The sequence below is a fragment of the Filicampus tigris genome, chromosome 1, assembly GCF_054856515.1.
Source record: "Filicampus tigris isolate MCC_2025a chromosome 1, RoL_Ftig_1.0, whole genome shotgun sequence".
In the NCBI taxonomy this organism is placed as follows: Eukaryota; Metazoa; Chordata; class Actinopteri; order Syngnathiformes; family Syngnathidae; genus Filicampus; species Filicampus tigris.
This window is the reverse complement of record NC_141217.1, coordinates 2,675,644-2,696,079: the sequence shown is the minus strand read 5'-3', so window position 1 is coordinate 2,696,079 and position 20,436 is coordinate 2,675,644. Positions and strand designations below refer to the sequence as shown.

General features: G+C 42.1%; 1 long non-coding RNA gene across 2 annotated transcripts in view; it reads right to left on the bottom strand.

Moving 5' to 3' along the window:
- Positions 1-20,436, bottom strand: part of LOC147152479 (uncharacterized) — a 69,369-nt gene that overhangs the window by 8,024 nt on the left and 40,909 nt on the right. Inside the window, exons 3-4 of one of the 2 annotated variants that reach the window (XR_015088959.1) lie at positions 5,152-5,202; positions 3,391-3,439 (exon numbers count right to left, since the gene is read on the bottom strand). This is a non-coding gene — a long non-coding RNA (uncharacterized LOC147152479). Of the gene's footprint in view, positions 1-3,390; positions 3,641-5,151; positions 5,203-20,436 lie in introns of those variants that run through there. The other variant, XR_015088957.1, reaches the window with a different exon arrangement.

The window sequence follows — 20,436 nt, the reverse complement described above, 5'->3', positions numbered from 1 at the left end:
GATTACCAGCGATGATAGTCCCTTTGAGGGACCCGAGAAAGTTGCAGCCAGCCCCCACCCACGCACACAGACACACACGCACACCCATCCAAACACATGCACAAGCTGTGCTTTAGAAAATTAAGTGTAAAATATTTTTTTTACGAAGCAAAGTCTCATGCACGTTCATCTGCATATTTAACAGCACAATTTAAAAAAATGTAATGTAAATGTAGGTGAAAATGCAGATGAAGTTTGAAGCTTCATCGCCCGCATACGGACCGAGTGCCATAAATACAGCCATCTCTGCAGTGTGACCCTTGTCTCTCTGTTGTTTGTTTGGCAACCGACTCACCATTAATGGCAATGAACGACAGGTCAGAAGGTGGGACTTGGGGTGCTACTGTGTAACTAGCTGCGTTCAGCATTGTTTGGAGAGGAAAAAGCATCCACCGGTGGCAAATAGATTTTTTTTTTTTTTTATCCATCTGTGTGACCGCTTCTTTTGCAAATATCCCATGCTATAACCTGGAGAACCGTGGCTATTAGTTCAAAGCAACCAATGTATGTACACATTTGTGTTTGTGGCTAAATGGCTAAACTGTTGTGTCTTAATTAGGTGCGTTTTGAAATTCGGAAATTATGGTACTTACTGTGTCACATGTAGCAGCACAAGCACAAACAGACACACCCAGCGTGGTGAAATCAAAACAATGTAGGACAATATCATTGCGGTCTATGAGCACTGAGACGCATACAACACAGCCAGCTTCCAATAGCAGCCGACACAGAGTGAAAAGGGAGCATGCTAGGAAAATGGAGAGCGAGGAAGTTGGCAAATCTTGTGAGTATATGGATTTGTTTACAGCTGTGGAACTGTCAGCCAAGATAGCAATGAAATCAGACAAAAATCCTATTTCCTAATTTTTCCATTTTTGTTTACCGGTTGTTTTTTTAAATGTACATTTTTTGTCGAATCAGTGTAATGTGTTTAATGTCAACATTCCCTTAGCATAAATGCCATGTGGCTATATTTGATATTTTGCTAATCTATGCTAAAAACTCACTCCTGTTACTTTCAGTAAGGTATTCAAATAAGGAGGTTCAGTACAATAAAACAATGACATTACAAAATGAAGTTACCTGGGATTGGCTAACAAACTTTTTGAGTAGCTCAATACATGTGTTATCAGATTTAGAGTTGGGGGAGTTTATTTTGAGAGCGTTACCACAGGCAAATATAACCCATTCATTGGAATGGCCCTTCTAATGCATTACATGAAGATAGGGCTGTTCGATTTTGCCTAACAAGAAAATCACGATTATTTTCTCTCAAACCCGATTTTACGATTTCGATTTCTTTGTAAAATAAAAAATAACGAAAAATGAAGTATTTTGAATGTCTTTTATCTAAACTTAATTTTTCTTTCTTTGAACTCCAAATGCCAGTCAATTAAACTTAATACACACAGAACAATCCATTGGGATTAACAGCATTTTGCTTACACAACGGATTTCAGATCTGTTCTTAATTAAACCAATAATAAAAGAAGAAAGTGCATAAACCATCCGAAATGAAATCATCAACATGAGAAAAGGTAGACAGTCAAGTCTGTAAACCAAAACAGTCTGTTAGCAAGTCATTTTGCCAACCATTTGCCAAATCATTTATTAACTAAATGCTCACATGCCTGAGCAAATAGCAGAATCGCCGGTAGCCATGGATGTTGTTGTTGTTGTTACCGGACTGCGCGCTCGTGGGAGGAAGCGGAAGTGGAGAGGAAACTACAGTGGCTTTGATACACCAAAAATAAAAAAAATCTAACGTGCGGATTTGAACGTTGTTAACATCGTTTTATCCCGAAAATTCGGTTTCGGTTCAAAATCGCTTAATCGAGCAGCCCTACATGAAGACATACATTTTTTGGGTAAATTGCTTAATTATTCTCAATGCATTGTAATAGTTACAAGATAACCTTTAATTGATCCACAATGGGGAAATTCAAGTGTAACAGCAGATTGTTAATAAATAAATACAAACAGAATAAAGCTATGTTTTTAAAGAACCATCTATTCACAACTTTTTTTTTCTTTTCATAAGTAAAATGGCATTATTGGCATAGCAGCAAATTTAAAATATATGACAGGCGCTGTATTGCTGAGGTTAATGTTTTTTTTTTTTATCAGTACAATATAGTTTTCTCTTTTTTCTGTAATTCATTATTTCCCTTACCTTTCTAATTCAAGTAGTTCTACTGCCTTATAACGAGGCATAAGGTGTCTATTATGCCACACAGAGTTGTTTTTATTTGCATGTGGACTGCTGTATCTTTGTATCAACAGTGCCTGTATAAAATTTAAAAAAAATAAATAAATAAAAAAAATCTCTTCTGTAGTGCGTCCATAGCATCAGTAATCATTTCAGGTTTGGGAAATATTGTGAGGGATTGTGTTTGTTCCATCCATCGTGTGGCGAAAAACAGTCACTAAGATTCCCCTGTCAAATGTCAAGCGGTGACTGGATTACAAGGTTAGCACACACAAATAAATGAGAAAACACACCAATTCTTGTGTTCTTGCTGACAATTTACCTTTGAGTACTGATGTTACACCCCTACCCATCTTAAATTAGGATGGGGGTGCTCCTCTCACTCACCCGCCCTCACTCCCTCCTTCCCTTCCTCCCACAAGCTAAATTAGGCATTTTGCTACTGCTGCTGCTGCTGCTGCTGAAGAGGAGGAAGAATGAGGACTTCCTGCAGAGGGCCTTTAAGTGCAGGAACGAGGAGCCCCCACCCCCCACTTCCCCGAGTTGCTCCAGAGTTCTCTCGCTCATCCTAAATGGGGTCAAGCTCCCAGCCAAGCTCTCCTGCTTTCAAAGAGCGGCACCCCTCCAACTGCCCTTTTCTCCATCCCATCCTATTTGACGCCCTAACTCTCTTAATTTCACATGTGCTTTGTCACACCATTCGAACATGTCACTGGACTGCTTATTTGACAATAGATGCGATTACTGGCTTGATCAACGCTGGCTAGACACAAGGAGGAAAGTCAAATCCAGGCATAAGTAGTCTCTAGGCAAATTAGTGAAGAAGCAATGATTCAATTGTACAAAACATGTAAACTCCTACTCGTGAAGCGACTAATCTCACAAAGCACAGGCGACTCCGAAACATTAAATGTCCTAGCAGCAGTCGACAATTTTTTCCCCAGGCAACGTCCAAATGTCCTTTTGGTCCTTGTGTGTGTGTGTTCTTTGCAGAAGCAGTGGCAGTGCAAACAATGATTGAAATACAGCTGATCATATACAGAATAGGTTGGCTGATGTCTGACAAACACACACACACACACACACACACACAAAGACACCCCCTCATGTAAGGCCTCTGTGTGTCAGGAGTGGCAGCATACCTTCCTTCTTCTCAGCAGGCCTCCATCATGCAGTTATCACCTGCTGGAGCTTTGCAGGAAAAAAAAATGACAGAAAAGGGCAAAGCGTTAATTCCACAAAGTTGCCATCTGTTGCTTCACATCTGTAGTTTTGTGCGCAGCTGCAATAAGAGAGAGGCCATGCATTGTGATTTGCATCAGCATCTTTCAACGCTTCTCTCTCCTGTTGCTCCAGCGAGATCCTCCTGAGCCTGAACGCCACCGGCGAATATCAGCCAAACTCTCAGCCCTCCTCCGACCCCTTACTGGCTTTTATTTAATTTGTCTGTATAATGGCTGTGAATGAAACCCAGGCTTTTGGGAGGGGCAGGATGCTCGGCCAAAGAGAAACAATACATTTTGATTGGCTTCCCCCTTTTCGAAAATGACTTTCAAAGTGTGATTTTCTATTGTCGCGGCAGAATAATGCTGAACAATGCAGCTGGGGGCAGGGGGTTTAGTCTTATACATGCAAGCTGATATTGAAGGGGCTTTTGGGCAGCGCTGGCTGCTGTGCACTGGATAACCCTGCAGGGCCGTGACCGGGCCTGGGGTTAGTGTCATAATGGGAGGCCTTTAGCTACCATTGTGGCGGCTGTGTCAACAAAGAGGCCGCTGGGAGTTGCCTGGCATGGCGGGTGGAGAAAAGGCCTTTTATGCCTTCCCTATTCAGACAGAACGAGGAATGGAAGAAGTGCGACGTTATCACAACAGTTTGTGACACCGCCGCTCTGTCTTGTCCTTGTGCAGGAGAGTTTGTGCATATTTCAACAGTTTGTGCAGAATAATGGTCACTATGAATAATTATTATTCACTTGACAATTCTGTGCTTACAATTGTGCGGCAGTGACTTGGGCAAGGAATAAAAGCAGATGGCATTGGGGACGGGGTGGGGGTGGCGGTGTTGGGACGCGTCCCCTCTCAGATTTTTGACGATCATGATCCGTCCCCTCCACTTCGCCACTTAGGTTGACAAAAATCTATTTTATAACAGAGGATATTGAGGCCGCATAGCATATGCTGTGCTACAACTGCTGATGCATTGAAGTTACACAAGAATGTAGGAATTCATACCTTTGCGTCAGAATTGTAATCACCCCTCTTCCTGAAATTGGATCTCAGCAAGGCAGACAGATTTTACAAACCGATAGAAAATTCATGCTTTCTTCAACTCACGTAAACCCTGAGTTACATTTGTTAAGTTTTGTTGTACGTTTTTAAGGATGAGAAATGCTGGGAGCACACATCTCTTCAATTACAAACTCTCCCCACACTGTAAAAAATTAGGTGTTTTTGCTCAACGTGAAAGATATACAGTAAGGAACAATTTTCCAGAGGTGGCCATTTTACAAAATTTTGCCAGTGCTTCATTCATCACCCGTAATTTTTTCAAGCCGAACCATCCGGTATATATAAAAAATATATATACATACATACATAGATACTTCCATCCTTATCCTTCCGTCCTTATTCATAAAAATAATCGTCCTAAAAATAATTTTTCAGTTTTTATTATTATAACAAAATAATTATTGCTAAATATACAAGGTTATTTTAGGAGGAAAAGAAAGACCTCCACTGCCAGGTCACTTAAGTGTACATCGGCATTGCAGCCTGGCAGAGATTTTTACGATGTAAAGATATCCCACACAAGGATATACTTCGCATGCAAAGGGATACGGTATATGTACTCATTTTAACAGTTAGTTAACTAACCACTTTTTTCCTACGCCTAATACATACCTTATCCCGGATTACACACACAAGACAGTGCCCAGTTCCAGTGCCCAGAATCTAAAGGAACAAAAGACAGGCAAAAACACAAAATAAATGTAAATCCAAAACAACAAGAATCAAAGGAACTCAACAAAAAATAGGAAACCATCTTGACTTGGACTAAGGGAGCAAACAAACAGCAGTTAGATGCGACAAAGACCATGAACCAACAAAGATGGAAAGAAAACAAGAACCTAAACACAAACAGACGAGACAACGGGGAAAACCAGGACAAGGGATCCTGTAAACGATTACAACTGGACACAATAATCCCCTGAGACGGACACATACAAAACAACAGGAAAACATGAAACTAAAGTCTAAATCAAAACGAAAATCAACAGATCAGGGAAGGCCAGACAAGACGCCAATCCGGTGACCGTCCCCGAGGCCAGATGAAAGGTTCTTGACAGGGCCAGTGCGGTGGCCGTTCTCAGGGCCACACAAGAGGCAACAGTGGCAGCAGGGCTTGCACTGCCATAGCAGAGTCAGAGGGCGGCCGCAGGGCTTGCGTCGCCGGAGAACGGTCAGAGCCTGGTGCTACAGAGGAGCCGGGAGAGGGGCCCGCAGCTGCTGAGGAGCTGGCACGGGGGACTGTAGCTGCCGAGGTGCCAGTATGGGGGACTAGAGGGACTAGAGCTGCAGAGGTTCTGCCACGGGCCTGCTACCATAGAGGTTGGGGAGTGCAAGAGACACGAGGGGCCGGGAGTACCGATAGTGAGGAAGCTAAACTACAAGAAACGTGACAAACGGAACAACGTGAAGCAGTACACAGTGAACGAGGTTACGAAAAAGCCGGTGAGGCGGACACTCCTTGATTGGAGGTGGAGAGATGGTTAGGAAGAGGTGGTGACGTCTGAGGCTCGATGGATTGTGTCTGAGACTTCTGGGTCCATGACTGGTCAGTACGTTCTGTCACGTGTGGCGTGGGATTTGGACCCATAAGCAGACACGACACGGAAGTTGAACAGAAAAATTCTTTATCAACGGAAAAAGAAAGTAACGTCAAAGAACAGAACTGGAGGAGGAACTCTGACTGGAAGAAAGCTTGCATCCTGACTCGAAGTAAGTTTGAAGTACTGACAGCATGCCACTGAGGAACTGGAGCTTACATACTGGAAGACATCAGGCCTATATGACATAATAAAGGACAAAACATAAAAGGACCATAGCAACTACATAGTAATTGATATATCAAGGAACAACCAGTCACAACTGTTGCCATCCAAATGTTTTCTTTTTTTTTAACGCGAATTACGTGAAATTGCGCAAAACAAACATGCGACTCATACCGTCCTTTTGTTATAATTTTGCAAATGAGAGGAGACTACGCCATGAGATGACATCATATGAGAACGTCTCTCTGCCACAGGACACTCAGCTGACTTGTCAGCTTAGTTTGTGTTTTTTTTTGCGTCCTTCATTAGCAGTTGAACGTGATTTCGGGATGGCATTGCGTTGACATTGCTGTCCCCAACTACGAGTCAAGACAACCACCACAGAACCATGTGCTGCCGGGAACGACTTCAAAATAAAAGCGAGCTAAGGCATTAATATCCATGGAAGTTCACCTTCTGGCCACGTTTCCGTCATGCATCGTCCTTCCGACGGCACACAACCATGGACGTCTTTGCTGTTTTCCTTCGAGAATGGCATTAATGTTCAGATTGGGGGCTCTCTCATGGCCAGGGGGCCCTGAGCAGCTGCTTAGTCTGCTTATAGCTGGGAAGTACTGGCAAGATCCATTAAGGCATGCTTGGTTTTAGTTTGTTGTGGAAGAGTCCTCAACCCGATGAACCCTTAGTGAGGAATTACAGCAGAGATTTGAGCCTCTGTAAGAAGTGTCAAAATTTGAAAGACCTGGAACCTACTCGGATTAACACTAGACCATGCTTCGATATCCAATAGAAGCATATACATGAAGCAGGAATTTAGTTTCCAATGGAATAGTTTAAGGGTGTTCATCGAATTTTTAGATTAATTTCAAACAGGGTCAGATTAAGGTGTTTACATGCATTTTAAAAGCCTACTTTCACTTGATTTAATGCCTTCGTTGGATTTTCTTCGGTGCATGTAAACGTGCTGGCTGTCAATCCGTTCATCCATCCCACTCCAGCTGGGAGAGCTCTTGTTTGCTAGGGATTCTGTTCCCTCTGGCAAACACATTCACACAAATGTACTGTGATGAGGCAACCTTGAGAAAGCAGGCGAAGCTGTACAAATAGTGGCATCCACACATGCACATGACGCCTACACATGGATGTAAATACACATGCTCAGGGCACCAACACCTAAACAAATAGGCCCAGCAACTAGCCTGGTGGCTGCACTAGCCTTGTCTCTTATTACCAGCCTGCACATTTAGAAAACACACACGTGATTTATACATGCAATCTAGACAACAGTCTCAAAATATGGTGTTCTGTCCTGTGATCTCAGTTGAAACTAATGTGTACATTTAGATATTGTACTGCATTATTTTTTTAAGCCTTGCAATTAGCTTGTGACCAATCCTGAGTGTGCCCCACCTCTCGCTAAAACTTACCAGTACTTGGGATAGGCACAAACTCATTAGCAGCCCTAATGAGGACAAGTGCTGTAGAATAAGGATGGGTGGATTATTTTTTTAACCATGTGTGAGTGAACAGCAGTAGAGTAGAATAACTGGCGAGCAGGTGGGACGCCACTGGATGGTGTTTGTTTACGAGTGGAGCAGTGTCAGCATTTTTGCTGCTGCTGTGGGTAGACATAGCTCCCGCGAGAGGAGCATTAGTCAGCATGGAAAGCAAAAGAAGAGAGGAAAAGGCCAACGAGGGTCTGCAAAAAACACACTGGAAATGTTTGTGTGCGTGTGTTTGGGGGCGTGTGCGTTTGCGTGTGTTTGTGTGTGTGTGTGTGTGTGTGTGTTACTGTCGTCATGCACTTTAGGAACAGCGCTGCAAATAGTTTTGATGTTTTGATGAAATTTACTAGCTTAACAATATAAAATTAAGGAAGGAAAGAAACTTGCTTATATATATATATATATATATATATATACATATATACATATATACATATATACATACATACATACATATATATATATATATATATATATATATATATATATATATATATATATATACATATATATTAGTGTTGTCAATCGATTAAAATATTTAATCGTAGACACTATTCTAAGGTTAGATTGTCCAAATTTTTTCCACAAATCAGCCCTTTGTGTGAGAGGTGCAAACTGGCAGACGCATCCCTGATCCATACGTGAACAATCTGAATGTATGCGATGCGTTTTGGTTATGCCCCACCTTAGAAATTTTTCGGAGGGGTGTTTTTGATTCCCTCTCCCTCATGTTAGGGGTTGGAATTGCCCCAGACCCTTTAATAGCGATGTTCGGAGTTTTGCCCGAGGGGTTGCGGCTACCTACTGGGGGGTGTAGGGACGTGGCTTTTACTACACTTTTGGCTCGACGTTTGATCCTTTTGAGGTGGAAGGAGGCTGCCCCACCCATAATCTCTCACTGGATAAGGGAAGTACTGATGAACCTCAGGCTTGAGAAAATTAGATACACTATTCGTGGTTCTGTTAAGACATTTTATAGTACTTGGAAACCCTTTCTTACATTCTTTGACAATACTTCCACCCAATTGCAGGAATGACAAACATGGTTGCTACACTGTTAATGCTACCATTTTAGACAGTTTGGCATTGCTGAGGTCCATGCTGCTCGTTCTAGTGTGTTATCTGAGTACTTTTTATCTGTTTTAATTTATTATATGTATATTTATTTTTTTTCTATTCATTCATTTATACACACACACATATATATATATATATATATATATATATATATATATATATATATATATATATATATATATATATATATATATATATATATATATTATTATTATTTTTTTTAATGTATTTTATTAATGCTTTTGTGTCGTATTTACTGTTATTTAATTTATGTTCCGATATTTCCACCACTATGCATCAGGGGCGATGGCACCAAGAAGTTTATGTGGACAATTACGATTGGAAGACTCCAGATTGAGCAAATTGTGTAGCTATGAGTGAAACAGGTTGGGCGGGGGGGAGGTGGGAGAGGGATGGGGGTTTGGGTGTGGGGGGTGGAACGGGGGGATGGGACAGGAGTTGTTGTTGCTGGGGATAGTGTGTGGTTGTGTTTTGTCAAAACTTGTTTTGTGTAAAATTAATAAAAAGAATTTGGAAAAAAAAATGTATCATAGTTAATCACACATTTTATTTATTGTAAAATAAAAAAATCCCTTGATTTTTCTGTCCCCTTATTTTCTTGAATTTTAATACCCTTAACATGAATAAGAGGATTGATTTTTCCTATGCAAATACCTTATTAAAGAGAAGTCAACCCAAACATATTATTTTTCAAGAATATGCTCCATGCAAGCCCACTAGTTGAAACAAGGCATTCTGATAAATATTGCGTTTGTGGAATAAGAGTTAATCCACCTGTTTTTAGCCATCACCGGGGGCGGCCATTTTGTCACGTCTGTCAACTGAAAACGACATCACAGTTGCTCAGGGCTCAGGTAACGACAAATCACAGTTCACCTGTTTTCTGAAACTGAGCCATGATTGGTCGTTATTTGAGCCCTCAGGGCATCTGTAATGTCATTTTCAGTCGACAGAAGTGAGAAAATGGCCGACCACTGAGATGGCTAGATTTTGCTGCTTGACTCATATTCCACAAACACAATATTAATCAGAATGCCTTGTTTCAAATAGGGGGCCTGCATAGAAAATATTCTTGAAAAAAAAGGTTTCGGTTGTCTTTCCCTTCAATTGAAAAAACAAGCATTGGATTCAACTCACGCAAACAGCCCCTCAGCCCTTTCAAACACACACACATATACACACACGCGCACCCCCGAGCGCGTCCACGCACACACACAATCATTTACATTGGTGTTGTTCTGACAGATATATTTATTGCTTCTTTGAGGGTGACTTGTTGCTCAAGCTCCGCTTGGTTTTGGAACGACAAGAGCAGTCATTTTTACTGCTGTCACTTTTATTACGCTCTGGCAATGACTTTATCGACTAAAAAGATTATTACTCGCTGCTCGAGTGTCTAATAAAGGTATTTTGTTTATTAAAATTCTGTTGTGTGTATATTTTAATGTAAATTATGTCAGATAAATGGATGAGAAACAGTTGGTGGACCGCTGAGATTTTCCCGTTTGGCTCTTGCCAAACTTGTGTGTCCACAACCCAGAAGTCGACTTTTTTATCCGTGGGGGAATTATGTCAACAAGCTCCACAAAAGATCATTATTTTATTGATTTAGACTGTCTGGTATGTATTACTGTAACACATGATTGAGTTAGTTGCCAATTAATATTTTCATTTTGTATAGTAATTTCTGGATTGCATATATTATTTTGTATTTATTGTTTTTCTAAAATACTGCAATATTGTTTTGTGAGGATATATTTATTTATTTATATTGTTCTAAAGTATTTATTACTTTTTGAGTTGGTTTGGTCCTGCTGTGGACCACACTGTCCTGCCGTGTCGGTTGTCCTTAGCAAAGAAGACGCCAGAAGAAATACATAAAGTCAAACCTATATTGTAACCCGCCATACCACGTCCTCCGAAGATAAGAAAGAACAACTTTAAAGGGTTACACTACCGACGCGTACTTCGCGACTATCACCGTGGCAGGGGGACTCAGCTGAGCAATTCATCCTCATCGTCAATATTTTGAAGCAGATGTAACGCCTCCTCTACTCTAAAGCTTTTTTAAAAATATACATGTATGGACCGTGGTGACCAGAAGCCTTGATCAATGCAGCCACTGGTTGCTATGGAAACCTTAATCGCACAATCAAAAAACTGACGGCGCCGAAAGGGAGTTGAGTTAACGCCGATGTTTGGAAGATTTGTTTTTGTTTGTTTGGATGACATTTTGGTTTACTCAAGTTCCCGCTCAGAACATGAAAGACATGTACGCCAGGTCCTCCAACGCCTGCTTGAGAACAAGCTCTATGTTAAAACTGAAAAGTGTGAATTCCATGTGTCGCGAACACACTTCTTGGGCTATGTCATTGCCGAAGGACGGCTCCAGATGGACCCGGCCAAGGTGAAGGCAGTTGCAGAATGGCCCAGTCCCTCGACGTGCAAAGAGTTGCAACAGTCCCTTGGCTTTGCCAACTTCTACCGGCGCTTTAGTCGTAACTACAGTCAGGTAGCGGCCCCCCTCACCAACCTCACTTCTACCTCCATTCCGTTCCGCTGGTCCGTGGAGGCCAGCTTTGCTTTCGAGAGATTGAAGAAATTGTTTTCATCCGCACCTGTCTTGGCCCACCCTGACCCGGGTAGGCAATTAATTGTCGAGGTGGATGCATCCGAGGTGGGGGTTGGAGCTGTGCTGTCCCAGCGGTCCACTGGGACCACTGGGTCCACCCTTGTGCCTTCTATTCACACAGGCTTTCCCAGGCAGAGAGGAATTACAGTGTCGGCAATAGGGAACTCCTAGCCGTTAAGATGGCATTGGAGGAATGGAGGCACTTCCTGGAAGGAGCAGAACACCCATTTGTTGTTTGGACTGATCATAAGAACCTCGAGTACATCCGCTCCGCCAAACGACTGAGTTCCCGCCAAGCCAGGTGGGCATGGTTCTTTGACCGCTTCACATTTACTCTTACCTATCGTCCAGGGTCGAAGAACACCAAGCCCTATGCCCTGTCTCGCCTGTTTGTGGTTGACGAGCCCTGTACCGGTCCCGAACCAGTTTTGCCACCCACCTGCCTGGTAGCTTCTATCACCCTCGAAGTAGAGAAAGTGGTCAAGGATGCCCTGGGGAACCACCCTGTTCCTGGGGGTTGCAAACTCCTTGTTTGTCCCGGACCAGACTCTGCCCGTTCTCAGGTGCTGCAGTGGGGGAACTCCTCATGACTTACCTGCCATCCAGGGGTACGCCGCACGCTAGCCTTCCTGCGCTCAGAACAAGTCTTCCAAACCCAGTTCTGTCATGTCATCTTCCAAACCGCTTATCCAATACAGGGTCGCGGGGAGTTGCTGGAGCCTATCCCAGCCGTCAATGGGCGAAGGCAGACTACACCCCGAACTGGTCGCCAGCCAGTCGCAGGGCACACACAGACACCGTCACTGAGCGGGAATCGATCCCACGCTGCCCACATACAACTCAGGCGTGTGTACCACTACACTATCAGTGACTCCCAAACCCAGTTCTGTCTTGTTAATTAATGTATATATATATATATATATATATATATATATATATATATATATATATATATATATATACATTAGTGCTGTCAAGCAATTAACATTTTTCAACTACAATTTTATACGAAGCTTGTAACAGATATTCACTTGAGCAAAATTTGAGAATTAATGTGCGGGGGGCAATTAAAGTATATTTCTATTCAAATATTGTACTAATAGCTTTCTTTGATACTTGAATATGATTATTTTCCTGTAAAACACAACTGTTGAATGATACACCGAAGACATACCAGTAATGTGGTATTTGAATTTGGCTTTGCACAAATTATTTGGAATTTGTCCAATGAGCTGCCAAGCAACTTTTTAATAAGTAAAGTAAATAAAACTGAGTTAGTTGAGTTATTTTTCCTGAGATTTAAATGAATCTCCAGAGTTAACGCTTTAATTTTGACAGCCCTAATACTGTATATATGCTGCACTTCTTCTCGTTTGCTCCCATCTCCTCACACTGATCATTGAAGTCTCTTGAGATCTTGTGTACGCCTACACATGTACGTACACACTTCACCTGCACACATCTATACACACACCCAGCTAATGACAAGCCCGCTCCCCGGCTGACCTTGTGACCCTCATCAGCGCCACAAAGAGACAGATAGCGGTGGCAGGACAATAAGATGGAGAGGTTGCTCTGGGTGACGAGATAAAAGCTGTGACACAGCGACAATGGCGTGATCATGAGTGCGGCACGGAAACAGTGCAGAGGAGAGGGTGGGAAGAACACAGTGGCGGCTCCAAATTCAACTTGATTCAAGAAGTGAGCGCAGACAGCTGCAGTAAAGCATCGCATACATTCAGATGTGTTAATATTACTTTTAACTGTGCTGCAGGGAACTCCAGACAGTAGAGTCGGTGTCAAAGTCTTGCTGTTAAAATGTTAAATGTGTTAAAATTCTGCATGTGCACTCAATAAAGCATTTATGCTGGAGACAGATTGAACCTGGATAGATCCATTATTTTCATGCAGAACAATGTGTTATGAAATTCGAACAACTCAGAAGACTTCAAAAATCCTGGAACTAATTGTGTTTAATTGTGATTTAATGCCGATATCTGGTATTCACAGTACACCATATGGCTGTATTTACAATGACGGAACACATGAATCAGCCCACAGACACCCATATTGAAAATAAATGACTCGGCAACAGAGCTGGGCAGTCCGTCCCGGGGCCGGACCGTTCGGACCCTCCAGCCCGGCCGGATGCCCATTTTTGGGGCGGGGGGTGGGGGCTGACAAATTTTAAAAAAGGGCTGGACTAAGCATGGCCGGAAGTGGATTTTAGTCCACTAATCAGCCCTAATGCGTGTGACGTGGTCGCGAGGCGGCCACATTTCATCTCAGCCTGCTCGGTGAAAGGCTTCTTTTTAGGCTTCTTTCTACTTGTTGTTGCTTCTTCTTTCAGCGCGAGCGACAACTGATGCATTGATTCACATGACCGACGCATTGTGCTGTTGGCAACAGATCTGCAACATATGCCATGCACACATTAGGAATTATTGCTGCTCTGATCGGTCCATTATGTCACATGTTGCGATGACATAGTTTTCCACACGGAGGAGAGGATGCCCCACGCAGCTCGTTAGTGCTGCAAAGAAAACTAGTTTGGCAGCGGCGTGGGTGTTATGTCACGTATGTGTATGTAAAGAAGCTACTTACCCACGTTCCCCCTTAGCCGCCACCTTCCAGATCGTTTTCGCAATAAAATTAAATGCATCGTCCAGTCATCTCGGTCCGTTTATGGTTGTAGCGGGCACGATATCCATTGTTGTCGCTGTCTTTTTGAAGCGACGCCCCCCGACTTGGAACTTAACTGTTTCAAAACAACTTGTGTCCGCGAGTATAGTCAAGCTGCGCGCAGCACTCAAGGATGACGCTAGCACATCAAGGTGGAGTTCATGCACTTCTTCTGGCGTCTTCCCTATTACAAGCAACACAGCAGGTCTTTCTCATTGAAATTAATGAACCTCGCTCTAATTCACCCCTCTATCTCTCGCTCTCTCTCTCTCCGGAAATACGCCATAGCAAACCTGCTTTGTAGTGGTTTGCTGGTATGCTTTTATTTTGAAGGCCGGGAAGTATGAAGGAGGGGACGTGTGGAAAATAAATAAGTAACTGTATAATACTAACTGTGTAATAAGTAATGTTGACTGCGACTTCATGCTGTCTAATTATACAATGCGACAAAACTAACCCCGGGGCTCGCAATGAAAGTAAGCACGTGCAGTTTGGTAAGTACTAGTGGTGCGTTTGAAGTGTGTCCACAGCAGGATTGAATAGTAAATTAGCCAGCTTTCCATCCATCCATTATCTATACCGCTTATCCTCACAAGGGTCGCGGGCGTGCTGGAGCCAAACAGTCTTCGGGCAGTTGGCGGGGGACACCCTGAATTGGTTGATTAGCCAGCTAATCACCTTTAAATAAACCTTGCATCTCTCCCGTGGCGGCGTCATGCATGTATTTTTTGGGGGAGCGGGGGGTGATAAATATTATGAATAAGGTCGGGGGTCGAGGCTGGAAGGGTACCCAGGTAAGGGTAGAGGGTCGTGGCCCGACCAGCAAAAAAGTGCCCAGCTCTGCCTGGCAAGCCTCAACACCGGACAGTTTTAGAATTGGAATCAGCTTTAATTGCCAAGTATTTAAAAACACACAATGAATTAATCCGTCGTACAACAGCACAAAAAAGAAAAAAAAACAATATAAAAACCAAAATATAGATTTAGGAAATAAAGGCCAATGTGCAAAGTTCAGAGAGTCACATACTGAACATTTGTACAAATGATGCAGAGTAATGGAGCTCCAATGATGAATACAGTAATAATCATACTACAGAGATGTGCAATTTGTGACTACTGTTAAAAAAGTTCACGACAAGGGGGAAGAAGCTGTGGCAATGTCTGTAGGTTTTAGTGTGCGTTGTTTGATGGCACCTACAAGAGGGAAGGGGCTGTAAAAGGTGATGCCCTGTGTGGGTTGAATTCAGGAGGATTTTTCCTGCACACATCTTAGTTCTTGTAGCAGCTCCTGCTTCTTCATAGAAAGTACATCCTCTGTTGGGGCCTTTATGAGGATGGAGTGTGTGTGTAAGCCTCCCACTGCAGCTTCCAAGAGGCTGGAATTCTCGGGTTCTTGAAGGTCTAGAAAATTGACACAGGGCAGTTGTACAGTGTGAGGGGCAACTTTGGCGACGGATGTTTCCAGAAGTCCGCAGTCACCTCTACATTCTTGAGCGTGTTCAGCTTCAGGTTATGTTGGACGCACAAGTCAGCCGCTCAACTACCTGTCGATATGCAGACTCATTGATGAGGCTTTTTATTTACATTTGGAAGAGTAATGGTTCCAATCTGAAGATATCCGATCACATGTTTTTTGTTGTTGTTTTTTTTTTTTACACTGCCATGACACAAATATGAATTTGTGTCATGGCAGTGTAAAATATGAATTTGTGTCACTTGACAGTAAAATTGGTAATTGTGTTCCTTGAACCAGTTTGTAAATCGAGCCTTAGAGGTTCCACTGTATTGTTTAAATAATAGCTCTCTGATGGTGTCAGTCAAAAACTGAAAATTATTTTTTTAAAAGCAGATCTTATGAGGCGGATCAGAAAATCGATGGATGGATGGATGGATGTTTTTGGTCCTGATTTAAGGTCTATTTTTTTTTAACCCAATTTTTACATGTTCGAAATAAATTCAATCAATTCAATTAGATCTTCAGCTGTCTGTCATATTGTAACAATACATGGACTTGGTTTGTTTTTTATTAGTTTCCCAAATGGAAACAACAAAGCTTTCTTAAAATGAGTTGTGCAAACAAACATGTGACTCATAGAAATATTATAGTCCGCATATATTGAACTCCTGGACTGAAACACATTTGTGCAGGAGGAATCTCTCAAAGTGATCACTTTGACTTTGGTGAGACTCAGATGCTGAGAATAATGTCGTCCAGTCTTACTTTTTTCTTTCGGTGTCTGTCAAGGTATACAAATCTCATTTGCATTTGCACCAGGGCTGTAGTCAAGTCTGCCTTTATTGAGTCAAGTCAAGTCTAAGAAAAATACTATTTTCACGACCACAAAATTAGACAAATTGGAACTCTTTACTTTATTAACTGTGTATAAACAACCAAAACAGTTACCTCTTTTCGTGCTGCCTCTGCAAGTGCTGAACAAAGTTTGACGTAGTGCTGTATGTGTCCGAAATTGTCTCCTTGAAGAATCTGCAGGTTGCTTCATGATTGTTTTTTTTTTTTTGTTTTTTTTTTTTATGATTGTGTCTAACGGTCTAATGCCGGATCTCAATGGTTGGTAAAACCACATTTTATAACCCCGCTGTTGACTGACAGGACTGAAAGAAAAACACTGCATGCTTTGGTGCTTGCAGTCAGGTTAACCAATCAGATGGCTATTTTTTATAATCGGAAAAAAGGTTATTTCAACTTTCTTTTGAAGGAGGATGTTAATTTTCAGGAATAAAAACATAGTTGGACTCAGTTGAGTCGATAAAAATAATTTGCCCGTCCAATGTCCGAGTCCCAGACAAGTCCGAGTCAAATGCCAAGGAATCTGAGTAAAGTCAGAGACAACAGAAAACTGTGTGAGTCCAGACTCGAGTCTGGAGTCCGGTCTCGAGTATTACAGCCCAGCTGACACACAGTATTACACACAAAAAGCATCATTCAAAACCTCGCTAGCTGCATATTGCTCTGTCGTCTCTACCTTCACCCTCTCATCTCACCCAAGGTCCCGAGGAATAATGGCATATAGCACATTAGCAACGGCCCACAAACGTAGCGGCTGCAACGAGGCCATTTACTAAGGCCTGAAAAATTAATTAAGGTCACCCATCCAATGGCTTTCTGTGCTTTCACATTTGCTATTCATATGTTTCTATTTGGCCAGTTTAAAAAGGAGCTGCAGTGGATGGTCTCAGAGGGATATCTAACATAATGAATTTGAAACCAAAACAGCCTTTTTAAAAAATATTACTAGAATATCAAAATATCTAATATGGCTCATCTGGTAAGTATTAGGTTCCTGAGCACTGAGCAACACCCTGCAAGTATCCATCCATTCTGGAGCCAATTCCATTTTAACTTGAAGAAGTTCATTATGGGAAAGTAAAAATTTATTAATGTTTGTATACAATTGATTGAAATGAAACAACACACTAAATCTTCAGTTATCTGTTTATTTCTGAAAATATGTCTTTGAACGAGTCATTGTGCCCTTCCGTTCCACTGTGGCAAAAAAGTGGGGCAAATTAAGCAGGTGTTTTGTGAGCATTCCTTGACTTTTCCAGTCTTCTGTTGCCCCTGTCCCAGCATTTGTTGTTGCAAGCATCAAATTCAACACTTTAGAATATTTGCAAAAAAAACAATAATGCTCATCGATATGAAGATTAGACATCTTGGACCAACTCATTCAGCTATGATGAGCCGAATGCTATGCTAAACAGCTATGATGAGTATTCGGTTCACCATAGCTCTAGTTATTTATATACCTAACTGGTAGCTAACTCATTGATGAGTTACCACTAGAAGCCAGGGGCGGAGCCAGAACGTGGCTAATGGGTGGGTCTGGAAAAATCAGGGTGGACTTGAATATTTGTCTCACTGAGCACAATCTTCCTGTCCCAACAGATCGTATGCGTATATTCAAATAGAATGACAAACTGAATAATGTGAAGTTCAGATCTTCCTTAGACAACCACAATTATGCCATTAATATTCAATAAAATAATAAGCACAATGGAGGCAAATTCAATAATAATTTACTAATATTTTAAATGTATATATTTTTAATGAATCTCACTGGGTAGGCACTCTATCAATCTGGGTGGGCCTGTGCACACCCAGACCCACCAATGGCTCTACGCCTGCTAGAAGCATTATTGTTTGTGATGTTTACCTTAGCCTATTTGCACTGGGCATTCTAGAACACTTCAGCAAATCAAAATTAGACCTTTACAATGCGATCCCACCAAGATTGCCATCACAACAATTTGACGCCATTCTCAGAAAACAAACAGACGGACTAGCTGGCTAAATTACTCACTCTGCTATGCAAGTAGATTTAGCTTTGAGGATGTAGTAATCCTTTCTACTGCAAGCAGGGATGCAGTTTCTCTCTAGTATAAAAGTAGGGTTTTCCACTAAATACTCAAGATCCCAAGGTCCTGTGGGACTTCCAGATCTAGAATGACAAACTGGTGATAGCCAACCAGCCTGACATAGCGGTCGTGGATAATTATCAGAAGACAGCAGTCGTGATAGATGTAGCAATCCCAAATGATAGTAACATCCAGAAAAAGGAACATTAAAAGCTAGAAAATACCAAGGACTGAAGGGAGAACTAGAGAAACGGTGGAGAGTAAAGGCAACAGTGGTGCCAGTAATGATGGAGGCACTGGGGGCAATGACCCCTAAGCTGGATGGATGTCTCCAGCAGATACACCAGGAACAACATCTGACATTTCCATGCAAAAGAGTGCAATACTGGGAAAAGCTAAGATCCTGCGCAGAACCCTCAAGCGCCCAGGCCTCTGGTAGAGGACTCAAGCTTGAAAGAGATACCGTCCTGGTGGGCAAGGCAACAATTTTTTATTTTTTATGTATATATTTATAAATAATCTACTTATGTAACAACAAGTTAGCATAACATGATTTATAAAAAAAACAAGCAAATTTATAGAAAACAAGGGGCAGGACTAGATACGTTTTTTTCCTTATTCCTGCTGTCTTTGAACATATAAACTACATTGAATTAAGGTTGTGTATTGATCTTTTTACCTAAGAGAGGTAGGCACCAGAGCTGGGCATTTTACCAAAAATTTGCGGTTCGTTTATCGCCTTCTCTCTACAGCCGGGGTACCCTTCCTGTCTGGCCGGACCAAATAGTAATCGCCTATCGGTCAGTCATTTTAATATCAGTCATTCTATCATTTTAAACATGCTTCCGTAAGCGCTTCCGTCGAACAACTCTACGCCCCTTTTTTGTTTGTTTGTTTTTAATTTCCTGTTTATCGTTTATCGCCTGAAAAATGGCCATCTGTCATAGGCGGATAGTCCATCGGCTAGGCGGAATGCCCAGCACTGGTAGATAGGTAGTAGGTAGATGTCCATGTTTCTCCTTGGATTGGAATGCCTTGCATTATAATAATGTATATTATAGTATGAATATTATTAATCTATTTTGTTGTTGGTTAATATGCACCTTATCAAATCTGATGCCTTCACAAAAATGTGCCCTTTGGGATTTCTAAAACTTGAACTCCTCATGCAAAGGTAATAGCGCTAATCACCATGTGTCCCTGCACTGACAGATGGGTCAGTTAGCTTCCAGATGGCGATTAAAATGATACTCTTGAGTGATCAATATATTGGCCATTGAGGACATTGGTACACAGAGGTCTAAAGCCTTTGCTGTCAATCGGCCGAATGTTAGACGCATTTGTCATTGCCAAGTCGACCTCACGCACACACACACGCATGCACACGCACGTGCACACACGCACACATACACGTGAACACACACACACACGTGAACACGCACACGCACACAGAACAACAAAGGGACCAAGAGTAATTGATGCTTATCATCAGTCACAATCGGAAATTAAAGGAAAGGTCCATTGCTAATTTGCAGATATGCAGATTGATGAGAGCTGTCTCACATGCACGAACACAAACACACACACGGACGCAGGCACGTGCACGCACACGGACACACAGCTTGTACTAAAAACGACCAACTCTGCAGTAACAATATGAATGTACTGTATGTTGTGACTTGTAATGAACTAGATTACCGCCCTAGAGGCAGAAGGACGACGAGGGACCGACTGGGACCGCATGGGTTGGCCAGAAATACCGCCCAGAAGTTATAAACGGTTAGACGATGCCCAGCTCCGATTAGAAGGCCTTGAAACATGTGTTGGTATTTTAGGCTTA